This window comes from Balaenoptera borealis, assembly GCF_965194805.1.
Source record: "Balaenoptera borealis genome assembly, chromosome: 7".
Classification (NCBI taxonomy): domain Eukaryota; kingdom Metazoa; phylum Chordata; class Mammalia; order Artiodactyla; family Balaenopteridae; genus Balaenoptera; species Balaenoptera borealis.
In genome coordinates this window covers 89,259,307-89,278,610 of record NC_138864.1, presented here as the reverse complement: position 1 = coordinate 89,278,610, position 19,304 = coordinate 89,259,307, and the positions used below count along the sequence as shown (strand labels likewise).

The window sequence follows — 19,304 nt, the reverse complement described above, 5'->3', positions numbered from 1 at the left end:
ATGTTCCTAGAAGCTCCCTGAGAGGGCATTTCCTGAGAGCCAATATTCCAGGAGAACCAAGCAGAAGCTGTATGGCTCTTTATGACCTAGGCTTGGAAGTTCTGTAGAACCTTCTGCTGTGCTCTATTGCTGAAAGTAGTCATAACCCTCCCCAGTTTCAAGTGGGGGAGACATGGGCTCCTCCTCTCTATGAAAAGGATGGCAAACAACTTTGGGGCTTTTTAATTAAACCACCATATGCCATATCCCATTACCTTTCTTTTTCAGGAAAAAGCTGTTAGATAGAGTTACTATTTTCCAGAAGTTATCCAAAGATTAAACTTACCTTTTACTTCTGCTAGATTTCAACTTTTTAAGCTAAGAGGAAGAAGAAAAGGTAGTTAAAATAAGAAAAATAGAAGAAAGTTTACATCATTAAAACACAGAGCAACAATGAGGTGATTTTCCACATTGATAAAGGATGCAGGAGGAGGAACAATTTATTGCTTCTTTTTCTTAAGGGTGGAGAGGGGAAGCTGGGTAAATTGAACAAGTGTTCAGAGGAATTTAGAGGGAATTAGGCACCTTGGTATTTACACCTTCTTTTGAGTATAATTCTTGGGGAAATGGGTTTACTTCTTGTGCCCTGTCTGAAGATTAAAGTTTAAAAATAAGTGCTTTGTGTATAACTGATTTACTTTGTTATAAAGCAGAAACTAACACACCATTGTAAAGCAATTATACTCCAATAAAGATGTTAAAAAAAATAAAATAAAAATAAGTGCTTTGTTACCATCAACTCCACTTGTAAACCAGTAACTGCTCTTCATTTATCAAAGACAGTCTTGTGCTTGGTACTGTGACTAAAGAGAAAGCTGAAAAATACCTGGTTTGTTAATTGCAGTCCTATCAAGTCTCTAGGGCTGGTGCAGGGCAGGTTAACCTTGGTTATCAAATACCTTCTTCAATCACTTCTCACTCTTACAGGGGAAAAATACAAAAAATTAAAAAATAACTTTAAAAGTGATTCATTGTGATCTTATGTAAGCTTTTCCATTTCATTTAGAGATGAATAGGAAGGGATGGTTCCTCCTCTATTCTTATTTTTTAAATGTATTTCTTCTTTTTCTCATTGTTAGTCTGCTCCCTATTGTTAATTTTTAATTCTCCTCTGACCCTTTTTCTTCCTGCTGACCCCTTCCTTCCTTCCTTCTTTCCTTTCTGTTAGTCTGTAACTTTATTTTTCTTTCACTCCATCTTTCCTCACTACCATCTCCTTTTTTAGGTCATTAGCCATCTTTTTAAAAATTTCTCTTCCTACTCTCTGTTCATCTGCTTTTCTTTCTCTCCTCTATGTTCAGATGCCCTCTCTCTTGAAACTTTAGACTTGCAAGCACTGTAGTTAGGTTTAGATTTTTAGATATAAAAAAATAGTGAGGTGCCACTTTACTAATATAATGCAACTTACATAAAACTTTCCTTTTTTCAGTATCTGCTGCTCCTAAGCAAACAGATATGAAATCTCAAGTTTCATTAAAAAATTTACATAAACAGATAAGCACATTGGAGACATACTAGAAGTAAAAAAAAGAGTAAAAATTGTTTTAATTATCAGAATCCTAGTTCTCAGAGAAAACCAATGACGTTTTAGTACATACACTTCAAACTTATTTGAGTTTGGGTGTGCATTTGTTTTGTAAAATGTGATCATAGCATACACATTCTTTCATAACTTGCATTTTAACTTAATATATAGTGGGCATCTTAACATGTTAGTGTACTCTGCCTACTTCACTATGTAATGAAGATTAAATTGGATAATGCTGGCAAAACACTTTGCCAGACGCTTAGCCCACGGTCATCCCTCAGTGAGTCATATTTCCTATTTATTCGTCAAACTTAATGGCTGAGAAGTATTGAACTCAGTTTTTAAGTCAGTTCTTTTTGTTTTGATTTTTAGATTGTTTGCTTTTTTTCTTTCTTCCTCTTTCTCTCTCTCTCTTTTCTTTAAATAACACTAAAGAGTCCATTCCTTAAACTGAGTCTTTGTGTAATTCCTTAACCATTTCCTTACAAAATATCAATAGAAGTTGAATGAAGAGTCAAACTGGGTCATCCTGACTTATTCAGCCACTGCTTACTGATGACCCCCTGGGTGCCAGGCACTTTCATGAGTGATTTCATTTAAGCATTTAGGGCTCACAGGAGTCTTGGGGGGTTTTGGAGTTTAGGTCACACAACTATGAGTGTCATCTTTGGAACTGAAACTGAGATCTTCTGTATTATTGTGAAGAACATTCCATTTCAGGTGATTTTAGGGATGGTTCATGAATTGCAGAAGTATTTGATTTATCTGGCCTTTTAAATGGTTATTTTGAACTGTTTCAACATGAATAAAAAATCAACATAAACTGTAACAATAGCCTTATTATTATTAACTTAAGCTGTTGGGTTAAGTTGACTTTAGGTGGACCTCAATATGAAGCATTTTATTTCCTTCATCCTTGTGCATACATTTACACTTCTTATAAACGTGTCATTGACTGGGAAGATTGGAGTGTTTTATTTTAAATCAGGCACGAATCTCCCCACTCGAGTAAAATCATCTAAGTAAGTTTACCTGTGCCGCACCTGAGTGCCTGGTGCATGTACAATCAGGGCTAGTTCAGGCTTCTCGGCTTGGCTGCATGTCAGGTGTCCAGTAACAGGGGAAGACCTAATTTTATTCCTTTATGTAAGTTTGGGGTGCTTTTTTTGCCTAACTTCCAGTATTTATTATGAGGAATGAGAGTTGAGGTTAGATGTTAGTTATACAGATCCGAAAGAAAAAAATGCCCTATTGTTCCCTTTCCAAGCATCTGGAGAAACTCCTGAGATTTAAAGGTTACCATTGACAACTACATATCTGGGTATGGTAGGCAGAATTCTAAGGTGGCCCCCAAGATTCCCATCCCCTACTGTTGCATGCCCCATACAAATCCTTCCTCTTGAGTGTGGTCTGGACCTGTGAATATGAAGGGATGTCACTCAGGTGATTACATCACAGTTTGTCAAAGGGATTTGCAGATACAGTTAAGGTCCATAATCACTTGACTTTGGGTTGGCTTTGGGTTCATCAAAAGGGAGATTAGCCTTGTGCACCTGACTTAATCAGATGGGCCCTTTAAAGAAGGTGAAGCATTAAAGTGATGCTCTCCTGTTGGCCTGAGAAGGTGCAGATGGCCAGGTTGTGGAGACGGCTGCAGGGTAAGGACCTGAGAGCAACCTCTGGGAGCTGAGCGTGATCCCTGGTCAACAGCTGGTGAGGAAATGGGAGGAAGTGGGAGGAAGTGGGATCTTAGTCAAACAACCACAGGAAACAAATTAAGTAGCAACTGGAATGAACTTGGAAGTGGCCTCTGAGTTCCAAATAAGGATGCAGCCATCTGACACCTTGATTTCAGCCCTGTGTGACCCCGGGCAGAGGACCCAGTTAAAATGTGCTACCCTCCTGACCCCATAGAAACTGTGACATCATACATTTGTTTAAGCTTCTAAGGTTTTGGTAATTTGTTTTGTAACAATAGAAAATGAGCACATTGTGTGAATGTATCCAGATTTTCTCTACATTGAATAAGATAACAGAACACAAAAGCAAATTGAATGTGGAAGCTTGTTATATTATTGTAATGATCATCCATAATGCCAGATATTAAATTTTTATGTTAATAAAAAAAACCTCATTATTCCTGCTGATTACCTTAAAAAATATACATTTACAAACCTAAGCTCATAAAGCATGTTAATATTAATACAATACCTCTTTGTCTATTTTAGGTTCTGAGGGATTTTTTTCCCTTTCTAGAACAAAAAGATTCCATTATTTGAAAACCACTGGCTTGACTAATAGGCACTTTTTAAAAAGGCTGCATTTTGCTTGTTTTAAGAATGTAACTGTTGGCAGGGAAAAGAAGAGCGGGATTGTGCAAGGCTAATTTATAGTCAGCACATTGTTTTTAAATATATGTTTATCTTTAATTGTTCCCTCATTACAAAGTAATGCACAGATGTAAGAAATCCAACCACTACTTTTGATTTAGACAGATGAGTTTTGCACTAGTGATTGTTTTTAAATCAGAAGTCATTTAAATAGTAATTTAAAACTTCTAAAGCATGCAATATTTCAAACATATCAAAAAGTACAGAAAATGATATAACTGATCCCCATACACCCAATCATCTAGATGTTAACAGAGGTTAACATTTTGCCTATTGCTTCAGGTTTTCTTTTTTAGAAAAGTGCAAATCCAGCTGCGTCGCTATTCTATCATTTCTCCTGTCTCTCCTATTCCTCCCTCCCCAGAGGTAAATACTAGCCTGAAATGGATGTATAATATTCTCATGAATGTTTTATAGATTTTCTACATATGTATGTATTCACGAATAATATAGAGAATTGTTTTATACTTTAAAATTTAAATGATTGGTATCATACTGAAGGTAACATTTTGCAATTTAATTTTTTCACTCAAAGTTATATTTTTGAGATAATGAATAATGTCTCATGGCATGAATAAAGCACAGTTGATTTATCCTTTTTTCTGCTGATAAGCAGTTGTTTCCCCAATTTTGGTATCACAAATAGTACTGTCATGAATATTCTGTTTCATGTATTCACGTGATTCCATTTGAACATTTCTCCAGAATAGAAAGTAGGAAGCTGTTGGGTTGAATCTTTAACTTTACTAGGAGTTGCCAAACTGCTTTCCAAAGCGGTTCTGCTAGCCTGGTCCCACCCACAAAGTAGAGTTCCTCTTCCCTTCTTTTCACTCTGTGTTTGCTGTCAGAGTCCTGCTAATGCTAGCCAACTGGATAGGGGGTTGGGGGGCATGCGACTTCTTGTGGCTTTAATGTGTATTTCCCTAATTGCTGAGGCTGAGCCTATTTCCTATGTTTGTTATGCTTCAGATTTCCCTTCTACAAACTGCCTGTACAGTCTTCGTCCAAGAGTGGGAGGGGAGTGTTTTATTCTCATTGATTTATAGGAGTTCTTTATAGGAGATGGACAATTCTTTCTTATCAAGCTCCCCCTAGTCCACTCGTCCGTAACTGTTTAATTTTCTATGGTGTCTCTCGTCAAACAGAAGTTAATAAGACCATTTTAATATGATCAGATTGATCGCTTTTCCCTTTATTGCTTGGGCTACTTATGTTTTGTTTAAAAGCACTTCCACTAGTCAGGTATTATAAAGGTATTCTCTTTTATTTTCTTTCAGAAGTTAGAGAGTCTTGATTTTCGTATAGATCATTAATCCATTTTGAAAGAGAGAGAGAGAGAGAGAGTGTGTGTGTGTGTGTGTGTGTGTGTGTGCGCGCACATGTTTCTATTAGGTAGGGATCTAATTTTATCTTTTTCCTCCTAGCACCTTTTATTGAGTAATTCATTACCCATCTTCCCACCCCCATGATTTACATCGTCACCTCTGTAGTGAGTCAAGTTTCCGTGATTATAGGCATCTCAGTGGCTTTCTGTTTTGTTCCTTACCATACAGCTTTGAGCACTTACAACTCAGTAACAAGACTTGATGTTTAGTGGGATGAATCTGTCTTCTTTTTCTTTATCAAAATCACCCTGCGCAGTGTAAGTCTTTTACTTTGTCAAATGAATTTTAGCATCAGTTTGTCAAATCCTGTAAAAATTTTGATTAAAGTGGAATTAACTTATGGATTAATTTTGGAGGGAAATTGCTTTCATTAGCATATTGTTTATCTCATCCACAAAAAACAATATATTTTTCCATTTATTAGAATGTTCCTTAAACCTTTTCAACGAAGTCATAATTTTTACCTCAAAGTTCTTGTATATATTTAGTAATATATGTGCCTAGGTACCTCATAATTTTGTATCTATCGTAATTTTGTATCTATCGTATCTGTTTTTAAGCACTTCCACTCTTTATGATTATTTATGTATGATTTATTGAGTGTTTGCTGTGTACAAGGCTTTCTGTTGAGCTTAATTTCTGCAAATACACCGAGATGTATTTATCAGTGTATTTCCTGTTTTTTATTATTAACAAAATTAAGTATCAGAGAGATTAAATAACCTGATGATTATATATGATTAACTGTACAGCCTAGATTTTAACTCAGTTTTATCTAAATCTTCACCTTTTGCTAAAAGCCTTTTCTTTTAAATCAGCTAATGTTTCTCTGATGTATGTCATCTTGTTTCACAGTATCTTTTTATAGTAAAAAACCAAAATCTCATTACAGAGTCTTTATGTGAAAAAGGCATTTATTTCACCAAGTAGAAGTCCCTTCATACCAGTTAGTTAATTCATCTGGATAGACACGTTTATGGCAGAGAATAAGTCTATAAAAGAAATGTTTCTCTGGTTGTTATCTTTGGATCAACTCTTAAGGAAAACACCTGTCCTAATTGACTTAGTGTGTTCTTTTTCTTGCTCACTACTTCACTTGTGCTTAGAGGAATTTAGGGTTAGTCCTCCCGACAAGACAGACAGCTTCTAGAGGCAAGGCCTGGATGTCCAAGTGCAGGGTGGATGCTCCAGTGAAAAACAAGAAGAAAAGCTAAGATGTAGATTAGCTTTTTAATACATTTAAAGTTTTTTAAAATTGAGGTATAATTGACACATTATGTTAATTTCAGGTGTACAGCATAATGATTCAACATTATGTATATTGTGAAATGATCACCACAGTAAGTCTGGTTAACACCCCTTACCATATGTAGTTAACACTTTTTTTCTTAGCAACTTTCAAATATGCAATACAGTATTATTAACTGTAGTCACCATGCTGTACATGACATTCCCATCACTTATTTACTTTATAACTGGAAATTTGTACCTTTGAATCCGTTCACCCATTTTGCCCACCCCATACTCCCCGCCTCTGGCAACCACCAATCTAATCTGTTCTCTGTATCTATGAACTAGAGTTTTGTTTGCTTTTTTTGTGTGTGTGAAGATTCCACATATGATGAGTGAGATATACAATATTTATCTTTGTCTGACTTATTTCACTTAGCATAATATCCTTAGGGTCCATCCATATTGTAGCTAATGACAGGATTTCCTTTTTCTCATGGCTGAATGATATTTCATTGTATATATGTATACCACATTTTCTTTATCCATTCATTCATCAGTGGGCACTTAGGTTGTTTCCATATCTGGGCTATTATGAATAATGATGCAGTAAACATGGAGGTGCATATATCTTTTCAAGTCAGTGGTTTCATTTTCTTTGGATAAATACCCAGAAGTGGGATTGTGGGATCATATGGTAGTTCTATTTTTAATTTTTTGAGGCCCCTTCATACTATTTTCCATAGTGGCTGCACCAATTTACATTCCCACCAGCAGTGCACAAGGGTTCCCTTTTCTCCACATCTTTGCAAACACTTGTTATTATTTTATCTTTTTGATGATAGCCAATGAAAACAGGTGTGAGGTAATATCTCATTGTGGTTTTAATTTGCATTTCCCTCATGATTAGGCATGTTGAACATCTTTTCATGTACCTCTTGGCCATTTTCCTTTGGAAGAAAATGTCTACTCAGTTCCTCTGCCCATTTTTTTTTCATCAGATTGTTTTTTTGCTATTGACTTGTAAGAGTTCTTCACATATTTTGGGTATTAACCCCTTCTCAGATACATGATTTGTAAATCATTTGTAAATTATTTTTTGCCATTCAGTATGTTGCTTTTTCATTTTGTTGATGGTTTCCTTTGCTGTGCAGAAGCTTTTTAATTTGATGTAGTCCCACTTGTTTATTTTTTTACTTTTGTTGCCTTTGCTTTTAGTGTCAAATCTAAAAAGTCCAAGACCCATGTCAAGAGGCTTACCGCCTATGTTTTCTTCTAGAATTTTTATGGTAATACTTTCAAAGTTTTGCCTGTTTAATTCCCTCCTCTTTCATTTATCATCCATACTGACTCCTCTGGAGAAGTCTACTTAAACTCTAATTCTTCTCCTAGTGCAAGAAGGAAGAAGAGATAGGATAGAAGGGAGGAACCTCTAGTGGGATTCAAGCTAACGCCCATTTGTTCTCTAGTGTGTCCTGTTGGGTGCTTACACTTCCAACACTGAGGCCAATCCTGCTTTTCTAAGGCCTCTATCTGGCCTCTTCTCATCACTGGGCCCTTCCTCTTAGGGCTGAAACAGGTGAGTTTCTGGGAGTGGTTCTGGATGGTTTTGTGAGCGTCAGAGCTCAGTTGTAGATGTCTGGGGCTGTTTGTAACTCTGCTTCTGTGCTAGAGCAGCCTGATGCTGCGGCTTAGGTGAACAATGTGGTGGAATATGGTTCACTTCCATTCAGGACATTATTGAGGACACAAGGATTGATAGTGGAACATGAGCAATTATATCTCAGTTATCCCTTTTTAAAAAATGCTTAATGATACACGTGCCTCCTAGTAGGCAAGAAATAAATAGCCGCTGGTTGACTGAAGATTGTAGAATAGGGAAGGAAAGGAAAGATGGTCTGAGATTTATCTGAATTGTGGGAGGAAGAAAGGGACAGTATTTCTGTCTTTGAAGACATAAGTGGCCAGTTAGTTTTAGTTTACAGATATATTCTGGCTATTGCTTCAGGTCCTATTACGATTAAAATATCCATTCCATTCATTCAAAAAGTATGTATTGAGCATGTTTTACATACCAGGCACTGTTCTTGACACTGGTGATGAACAAAACCTGAAGATGCCCACTCCTCTCGTGTGTATGTTCTTATGGGTGTGGGTGGAGACAGACAGGAGATATAAAAAAAATGAACAGGGTATTTTCAGATTGGAGTAAGTACTCTGCAGGAAATAAATGGGGTAACATGATAAAGATTTGGGGGCAGAGTGTGGTAGGCAGGCATTGCTGTTGAGCTTAGTCTGCCAGGCTAGCCATGTAATTTAGGTTCAAGAATGGGTCAGAAATACGACTTGACTTGGTTTAAATTTCCAAATAACCAGATATGGATGAAATAAGGCTACAGGAGAGTGGGCATGGTTTCCAGAATTGGGGGCTTCTTCCTCCAATTACATGCACCCCAAGAAACGAACTTATACTCCTGCTCTAAGGTTGTAATTCTGCTGTCAGGGTTTATGTTACCCAAGGTTAATGTCTGGGTTCTGGGTCTTCACGTTGGGATTGTGCCAGCTCTGGGGCAATCTGCATCTCTCCGCAAGGCCCCAGATGTCCATCTGCGGCCAAGATTGCTGTAAAGCATCAGGGAGTGTCCTTCTAAAGAGGTGACATTTGTCTCAAGACTTGAGAGTCACAAGGAGGCAGATCATAGCATTGCAGGAAAAGGCACAGCCAGTACAGAAGCCTTGAAGCACGAAGGGCTTGGTGTGATAAGGAACAAAAGGGAACAGGATAGTGAGCTGGGGAGTGGGGGAGTATCAGATATGATTGTTAGAGGTTGGCCAGGGCCACATCGGGAGTTTTTTAAACCATTGTAGGAATAGGGATTTTCTTCTAAGTACAGTGGAAAGCCACTGTTTTAACCCAGGCTCCATGAACTTGTATAGGAAGAAAGTTATAACTGTATGAAAATAAAAATTTAGCATTATTTCAATGATGAATGTAGACAACCAGCCATGATAGTATAAACAGTGTCTGTATTGATGTTACCGGTAGAAATCATAGATATTTCCACTTATTACTGTTATTGCAGTGATCTCAAAATGTCATTTATGATCATTACACTAATTAGAAATTACGGTAGTTATTAGCGCTTATAATGTATCTTGTTATTTCATGCATTAATAAAGGCGCCAGTGAACTATAGCCTGTGGACCAAATCCAGGCTGCCACCTGGTTTTGTAAATAAAGTTTATTGGAATACAGCCATGCCCATTCATTTGTGTATCATAGTTGCAACAGAAAATTTCTTTCCCTGCAATGCCTAAACTACTTAGTATCTGACTTTTTCTGGAAAAAGTTTGCTGATACCTGTACTGATAAAGCAGCATATATATTACTATGGTACAATTAAAAAAATTGGGTAACTGTTGGTTTCTTTGCAAGCTCATGTGTTTTATTTTATGCATTTGAAAACGTTATTTATAGACGTGACCCATAGGCTTCACCAGACGGCCAAAACATCCATGACCAGGGGGCAAAAGGAAAGGAAAAAGAATCCCTGCCCTGCAGTGTTCCAGGCAGGGAGACAAAATGACTTGACCTGTATTTCCTCTGCCTTCCCCCTTCGTGATCTGGCAGATTTTTCATGTTTTCAGTACCCGGTACCTAAGCTGCCTCTTCTTTATGGATGATGCTTTGAGTCCTTCCCGTGTGCCAGGCAGGGTCTTTGTTAGGACCGTCTAATTTAATGCCCATGACAGCACCATATGGTCTAGGTGTGACAGTCTTCATGCAGCAGTGAGGGAGGCTCGGAGGTGTTGTCAAGCCCGTGTATTAATTTACCGAATGTTCACTGAGCACCTGCTATATGCCAGGCTCTGTGCCAAATGCCCGGGTGACAGAGCTGTCCGTGATGATGCCAAGGTTTGAATCAGGCCCGTCTGATGCCAGTGCTGGGGAGGCTCACATCACAGCAGGTGATGTTCAGGATGACAGGTGACGCCACACTGTCTCTTTGAAGCCAGCCGGCAAGCAGCCGTCAAGCTGGGTCACTCTTCCTTTCCTTGTGTTTCCATCCCACTTAGCTCCATAGCTCTCCTCCGCTCTAAAGGTTTATGTCTCGTTCTCACTCCTTAGTCTGTTGTTTGCATCGGCTTTGCCTAGAATAGACCATGGAGTTGGTATTTTCCCAGCTGTAGCAGCAACCTTAGTAATCCCTGCCAGTGCCACTGGAATGGCCCTTTAAAATCTTTCTTTTTTGCAAGCATGAGCTTCTTTCCTGTAAGTGCAGCTCTCTTCTCCAGCACTTTGTGGATTTCTAAGACCACAGGCTCTAATTTGCCCATCGCAACCCAGGTTTAAACATTTGCACATGTCATTTGATTGGGGGGTAGGTTAAAATTGATAGCAGGAGGGCCTGGCAATCAAGTCTCTATCTCAAATGGATAGAAAAATGGGACTGTAGGGCAAGGCCTGGTCGACGTGGTTCACCCCAGCTTGTGCAAGTCCTTCTGTCCAAAACCAGGGAGGTTGCTTTCTCCCCTAGAAACATAACCAGTGTTCGTTAGCTGGGTTGGGCAAATACAATATCAGGCATTTTTCTTAATTTCTTTTCTTTTTTCATGTTGCAAGTGAAGAGCATTGTTCACCTGATTATCTACCTGGGCACCAGCATTTTATCAGTATATACACACATATTATAGTCCATCAATTTGAACTCATACTGCAATACTGTTTTACAACCTATATTTTTCACTTGCTAACTAAAAAAATAATACAGGAGGCTGCAAATAAGAAAAGAGTTTATTTGGGGTCTTAAGAATTGCAATTCAGAAGACATAGGTTGGGGTAACCCTGAAAGAGTGTTCTGGAAGAGAAAGAGTCAGGGGCTTATAAAGACAAAAAGCCACCAGGTTGTTAAAAGTTGCCTGGTGAGAACTGTGGTTGACTGACGTTAATCAGAAAATATTTGTCCTTAAGGAACCACAAGTTGTTTTAGGATAGGGGTCCAAAAAGTCGATAGACCATCACAAGTTATTTTAGGATAAGGGTCCGATAAGTATCTTGAATTTCTGGCAGGTGTCTGGATCCCTTCATCAGGTCAAAAGGTCAGATTCCATCCAGTCTGACATGTGCATAGGTCACACTTCCTTAAAGGCCCCCAGCTTCATTTTAGAGAGCTCTCTTCACAATACGTACTCCATTTTTTATTTTCCTTCCACATACTTCACAATACAGTGTGACGTGTTCTCATATCATTAAACACTCTTTCATACCAACACTTTAATGGCTATATTACGTATCATTGGCCTGCTTTACCATTTTTATTTAAATTTTCCTTCATATTAAGTGACATTTGGAAGATTTGGCATATCAGTCAGGGTTCAGTCAGGATACAGTTCAAATATCATTATTTGAACTGGGGAAATTTAATTTAAACATCAGTAACTAGTGGAATCTGTTAACTGCGAGCAAAGGGGTAGAAAAGGACTCTGGTGGGTCTCCAGAAGGAGCGGCTGTAGCAAAGTAGCTGTGGCCTCTAGTCTGAGGAGGAGAGGACAATTTAAGAACTAAAGACCCCCCAGGGGGCACGGCCCCTTCCCCAGGGCTCTTCAAAGACAGCATGGCTACCACAGAGGCATCACCACAGTGATGAAGGATGCAGGCCTGTGCTGAACTACGGGAGTGTGTCTTGCTGGAAGGTTGAGTAAGCAGAGCTGCTTGGAAGTGGCTTCTGGTAGGAGTAGGGCCTGAGGGTGGATCAGACCTGTGGACTTCTACATTTACTACTACTACTACTACTACTACTACTACTACTACTAAAATGGTGGCTCAAAAGAGAACTGCCTTTCTATGACCAGGCAGGATCATTCCAGTGTTCTCTTTTTGTGAAGCTTAACATTCTCCTACGATGGCAAACGGGAAATGCTTGCAGGGTCCAGCTCCAATATACAAAGTGAGGCCAAGAATGTTGGATTTAGGGTTGAGAGACAATAAATGAATAACTGAAACACTTGGGCTTGCTTTTAGTTGTATTTCTCTGTTATAAACAATGTTTCAGTGGACATCTTTTGTAAAATGTCTGCCTCTCTGATGTTTCCAAAGGAAAAATTCATAAAATTTGATTTTGATTTTTAAGGCTTTTATTAAACATTACAAAACAACCCATGAAAAATGTGTCTCTGTTTACTGTCCTTCAAGTTATGTGTGGGAGGAAAGGCACATATTTTTGTCATACAACTTATTACTTACTAGCTTTTCGGTTCTTGGGTTTATCTGTTGGATTGTTAACTTGGAGACTGGAGGTGCTCCGAGCCAGGAGTCCTATGGTTGGAGCCTGGGGTCTAACTTAGTAAGTGCCAAGCCCTGCAGTGATGGAGGCAGCTGTGTGTTGTTGGAACCCTCCACCACCTTGCCCAATCTCCTTCACTTACTCCCTTTCCATTCTAATTCACTGCTGCTGACAGATTTATTTCTCTGAAACATCCCCTTGGTCATAATGCTCAAAAGTCTTAAATGTTTCCTCTTTGTTTATTGTATTGCGAATAAAAGAGAAGCGAAGAGAATTGACCTTGGATGCTGGGCCCCTTGCTTCCATTCTTTTGATGAGGAAACTAAAGCCAATGGACTTGCCCAAGGTCACATGGGAAGTCAGTTGGTCCAGGCTCAACCTGGAGCTTCCTTCCTTCCAGTTCACTGCACTTTCCAGGCTCCCGGACCCCTGCTGGTCAGTTGTCCTCACCACCTTGTTGTTCTCCCAGCACAGCACCTGTAGTGAAAGAGAGTCCGTGAATACACGTCCTCATCCTTTGACACTCATACTGTGTCTTTGCTGGTGCTTATCCCACCATCTGTATCGCCAAAATGATCCCCCTCACCTTCTGTGCTCAAGGGACTGACTACTCTGACTTCAAGGTGGATTCCGTCTAAGTAGTGACCTGCCATTACTTCTTTTTTTTTTTTTTTTGTGCCATACCACGTGGCATGTGGGATCTTAGTTCCCCAACCAGGGATTGACCCCACGCCCCCGGCAGTGGAAGCGTGGAGTCTTAACCACTGGACTGCCAGGGAAGTCCTGTTACTTTTTAACAGATTGGACTCAGTCAATTCTTATCCTAGGATGTTAGAGGGACACAGACATGGATTGGGTTCTACCCTGAGCCTTTGGTTCTGGGGCCTGGACACCAGGTAGAGGCAGGTGTGTGCTCACTCCTGCCATATGAAAGTGGCTGAGGAAACAAGCATCTTCCCTGACTTTCTAAAAGGGTGCCTCTTTTCAAGCCATCAGTGAACATCTAATAGTGCCTGTTGCTTTAAGATAAGCATGTTCTTCTCCAGAAAAACACTGTTCTTTTTCTCTGTCTCCTACAAGCAGTTGATTAAAATGCCAAGGGGGACAGGCATTCTCCTGCTGTTCCTCCCCTTGGGCTCACCACACCCCATGGACTCCCTGGGCTCCTGCAGGCTGTCTACCCGCTTCGCTCCACTCCTTCCACCCAGGTCTTATTACAGGTAGAAAGAGAGCAAAGCGTTCCGGTCTGTGTTTACACAGCACAAACTAGTAGTTAACAGAATCTTACTTAACACCTGTCTTGTCTGTCTTCTCTTGGTTTGGGGAATTGTGTAAATGGTACGTGGGTGCTGTGAAACGTAAAATGATTAAAGAAACACAATAACTGAGAAGAGAACCTAGCTAGAGGCTTGAAGAAAGAGTGGAACAGAAATCAAATCAAGATCCTTCAAATCCATGGGTGGTGTTGAGCTGCTAAAGCCATATGGGGCTGAGGAGTGGGGGGAGGAATGTGGTCCCTGGTGGTAAGGACCCCCGGGGGAAGGCTGAAATATTAGTTATGGAAAATGTACATTTAGAATAGTTTGCCACCCTTTCTTCCTTATCCTTTTTCCCCACCTCACCTCTCAGCCTTTTTTTCCTGGCTTTTGCGGGTTCAGATTTATTTTAGGGTATTTCTATCCTCCTCCTCAAATGTTAGACCTGTAGTCCTCCATCTAGAGGCATTGCTCTGTAACCTAGCAACCGGCATGTCATATGCGGTCCTCACTTATTTCCTTCAGCCCAAAGATCTGAAGATCATGCAAATGGACACATAAAGGATGGAAAGGATCAGGTCTACATGCAAAATCAGTCTTTGTGATGATTGAGCAATGGATCCAAAGAACAGCCTTATTTCCTAGTAATACATCCAAAGTAAGGGCCTCATCACATCAGGAGAGAGAGAGACAGTGATAGACAAAGACGGAGCAAGGAGGAGAAGAAGAAGCCAAAGAAAAGATCCTGGAGCTTCCTGGACTTGTGGGGGTGTAAGTGCCCCCTCCCCCTCCCCCTCCGACCTCCTGCTTTCCTCGCTCAGTAGCAGGAAGAGGGGTAGAATTTGGAATTTCTGACCAGGGAATGATTCCTAATTTGTCTGGCTACATAGAAAGTTGGCATACTGAGATAAATTTCAGAGGGAAAAATATGACAACAGTGACATTTTTCTGCAGGATCTTATTATCCAGTCCACACAGAGGCCGAGTCACTGAGCTGGTTCTGTGAAGAAACACAAAGACATCCTATCGAGACGCCTGTGAATGTCAGGGACTAGTACAGTCTGCCACTGCTGGGTAGGAGTAAATGGGACAGCGGGGCTTTAGCGAGCTTTCACTGGGCCCCTTGTCATTCTCCCCGTGCATTGTGTGCCGTTAGGACATTACCCCGCAGAAATGTTCTTTCTGCTGCTTTCTCCTCCTCAGTTTTGAGGAGCTGGCATTAGTCTTGTTTGCCTCACTTTATTACCTCGAAATTCAGAATACTTACTCTAAATGTGATGCATAGTCTTATGAATTAGACTGGGATGATTCTAAACTTTATTGTACATCAGAATTACTTGGGAGCATAGTGAAAATATAGAGTCCCAGGTCCCTGAGTGTGGGCTTGGTGAGCTGGGGAGTCCCAGAAATCTGCATTTTAATACTCATGGTGATTCTAAAGCCAATGGTATGAAGATCCCATGAGAATCGGAGATTAAAGACTGATTTCCTAGAGAGGGGCATGGGACAGCTTCTTGGCTCTGTGAGTTGATGGATACATTCTTCATTATTGCAGAATCCCCCTCTCCATTTGAAGGGAGGGAGTTCACTTTTTTTTTTGTTCCTTCCCCATGTGCTTTTATATGTCATTTAGTGGTGTTCCTTGTCTGGCTCGAGAGAGGTGACCTTGACTCTGTTGAAAGCTGCTTCCCAAAGGTCAGTGGCATAACCTGTTGATGAGGCAAGGCTGGCCAGTGTATTAGTCACCTCACTAAGGGAGAACAGTGCCAGGCCAAGCTGTGGCAGCGTCTCGGCAGGTAGAGGTGTATTGGTCAGGGTTCAACGAGAGGTGATGGTCAGCGGGTAGAGGGAGGCAGCCAATGGACAGGATAGGAAGTACAATCACACAACCACACACACACACACACACACACACACACACACACACACACACACACACACACACCTAAACACCCCTCCCACACACACACCCCCACCACACACACACAGCCCTTATTGAATGCTTGGAGGACTGCATCAAAGAAGGCCCCTCTGAAACAGACCTAGAGGCCTGAGACTATGATAAAAGAGTGAGTGGCAGCTCCCCAGCCTTTGATGCGGAGCACGCTGTGTGCCAGACCCCCTCCTCAGCCATGCTGGTCTGCTGATAGAAGAGGCGTACAGTTGCTAACTGTTATTCTGCTGGATATGTGCTGCTGACTTCCTAAAGTCTCAGACTCAGGATAACACAGATGGCACTATTATTTTTACTGATTGGATTACATATAGAGACTAGCTAAAAACAAACAAGCATACGCAGCACTGTGCTTTTTAGATGTTATTTTTGCACTAATGATAAACAGCTAACTTTTTTTCGTGTTTGCAAGGTGTTTGCCATTCTCTGTTCTAAGCACTTTAAATGGCTTATTTCAGTTAATCCTCAGAACAGCCTTAGGAGACAGGTGCTCTCCGTATTTTACACCTGAACAAGCTGACACAAAGGGCAGCCGTGTCACTTGTAGCAGATTCCCCGGGTAGGAAGTGAAATGTGGATCCAATTGAGACGGTCCTATCTGGAAATCCAACTCTTAAGTGATGCTGCAGTGTCTGGATGGAACTTTTGAAATTAAGAGTAAGTCCAAGCCTTTTCCTTTGTCTACATCACAAGTCAGGCAGCCTTGGAGAGCAGAGGGTGTCATCAGTCTGTGGCAGATGAGGTGGAATCCAGCTGATTTTCCTGATAGAATAGTCTCTGAAGCAGATGTCTACCACTGCCTATTTCTTTCAGTTTGATCTACCTTTCTGTCGGGACCTGAACGTTTTTAATGCATATAATAGTGGCTCTTCTACTTATCTTTTTTATTCCAAAATACAAAATGCTGATTAAGAAACATCTTTTTAGGGAAAAGGAAGAGACAGAGGGCAAATGGACTGCCGACTGGGTAGGGAGGCGTGCTGCTCTCGGTGTAATAGTCCCGATAGCTCTCATTTTTGAACCAGTTCTAGGCCAGGCACAGATCATCTGTCACCTCTGGTTCTTACTACATTCTCTAAGCAATGACTTGTTCTTCCCATATTAGGGAAGAGAAAACTTAGATCAGAGTGGTTAAGTAGCTCGCACTGAGCACACACAGCTGGTGCGAGACGGAGGTCGTTTGAACCCAGCCCTGCCTGTCAGTGGTTTTAACACTGCTTTTGTTTTAAACAGTCCTCAAGACCCTTTCTTCAAAGAACTCCTACTTGGGTCCCAGAAAGTCAGGAGTCAACGTTGCAGGAGCCAACATGGGGGCCTGGAAGTCAACTGCTTGAGGTCACCCCGGCCATACTCCCCCCCGGTGCCCCGTGCCCAGGGCATCCCAGGGAACACCTGGGAATCTGCAGAGCATTTGTTAATACCATTCTTACTTCTTTGCTCTCATATATGTTGACCAGGGGATGAGCTCCCCCCTCGAAGATAAATGCAGGATCTAGATCTTCTTACCTTTTCCAGGGAGAGCACAGCATCTGGTGTCAGATATGCCCCCCACCCTGATGAGTGTGAGTCCGCCCTTCCCCCTCCATGATGTTGGGCAAATAATTGATCCTCTTGGTAGCTTTGGTTTCTTATCTTTAAAATGAGCATCAAGTTATTATGATGGTTAAATAAGCATTCCCACAAAAACCAAAAACCCTCACCCCAGTGCCTTTCAATAAATGTTAGTTTATTGCTTTTATTAGGAATGCCTCATCGTCACTCCTAATTTTCATGAGGAGAGATTATTGCTAAACCCTCCTGGTTTCTTCATACCCTCTTTCCCTACTTGATTCGTTATTTGGGAAGAATAAACTGGGCCCCCTTTTCCTCTTGGGAAGGAACTTGCCTTTGGTCTTACCTCAACGGGTATGTTCATCTGAGGGTTTAGTTATCCGTCTGCTGGTTCTCACTCTCAGCCTTGTGTTCTATAATCACTAATAAAGGAGGTATTTTAGTCTTTCATCTTCTGACTCTCTTTCATTTAGAACCTGACAGGAAAGAGGTATGCTATGTGTTCGGCTTCCTTAATTCTATAATTACTATTTGTGGTCTTCCTCTCCAGTTCTCATAGAGGCATAGAACTTTAGAGTTGAAAGGAGTTTTTTTTCTAAAAGACTGAAATTCATTTCACCATCTCATACCTGAGCCTGGCTGCCAGGTGGCTCTTCAGCCCTTGCCTGCACACTTGGTGTAACGAGGACCTTGCTCTCTCAAGAGGTGGCCCAGGGTGTCTGGCTGGGGATGCTCTAGATTGCGCTGAAATTGCCCGAGGAAGGTTTGGATCTGGCAGTATGGAGTTTTCAGGCCTGAACTCAGTATAAAACGTTCAGATTAGGTTTTCTTTGGGAGAGAGTATCGGCCTGAAGCCTGTTCGCTTTCAGATAATTCTTTTACAAAATTCATTTTCCAAGAAGTAGTCAGAATTGGCTGAGGGGGAGAGTGAGTGTTCTGTGTGTTTTTGGCATCTCATCCTGAGAAATTTCCCACCAGTTCAGTGTGCCTGCTGCATCCTGAGCAAATTCTAGCTTGGGACTTGTCTGAAATGGTACAGGAGAAGGGCCCACAAGGCACTTTATCAACCTCCTGGCCTCAGTGCTCCAGGGTGAGGGATGTGGTGGTGTGACTCCCAGAAGGCCAACTCCTGAAAGCTGAGCATGGTGCGTACTCTGGTGGCAGAAGAGAAAACTACCAGTGAAATTCTCCCTTCAGTGCTAAAGATGCTAAGTCAAAGTTTCAAGACACTCACCACAAATACACTTGCCAAGTGGAGATGGACCGATTTGGGACCTGCTCATTTATGCTGTTTGTTCTTAACTTCAAGGCAAAATGCAGTAGGGACCAGCAAATGTTAAGAAACCAGGTTCCTTTCTAACCTTTCATTTAAAAAAGAAGAGCTTTATTGAGATATAATTCATGTACCTAAAAACTCACCTTATAAAGTGTTCGATTCATTGGATTTTACTATGTTCACAGATTTCTGAAGTCATCACCATAATCAATTTTAGAACATTTAATCACCCCCCAAAAACCCCTGCACCCGTTAGCACTCACTCCCAAATCCTCCTCCCCCAGCCCTTGGAAACCATTAATCTGCTTCCTGTTTCTATGGATTTGCCTCTTCTGATAAATGGAATCATAAAATATGTGGCCTTTGCCTCTAGATTCTTTCACTTGATGTTTTCAAGATTCATCCATGTGG

The 19,304-nt window shown here is 40.8% G+C and overlaps 1 protein-coding gene across 9 annotated transcripts in view; it reads left to right on the top strand.

Annotated features, from left to right (window-relative positions):
* Positions 1-19,304, top strand: part of ELMO1 (engulfment and cell motility 1) — a 552,023-nt gene that overhangs the window by 138,296 nt on the left and 394,423 nt on the right. The window lies entirely within an intron of this gene.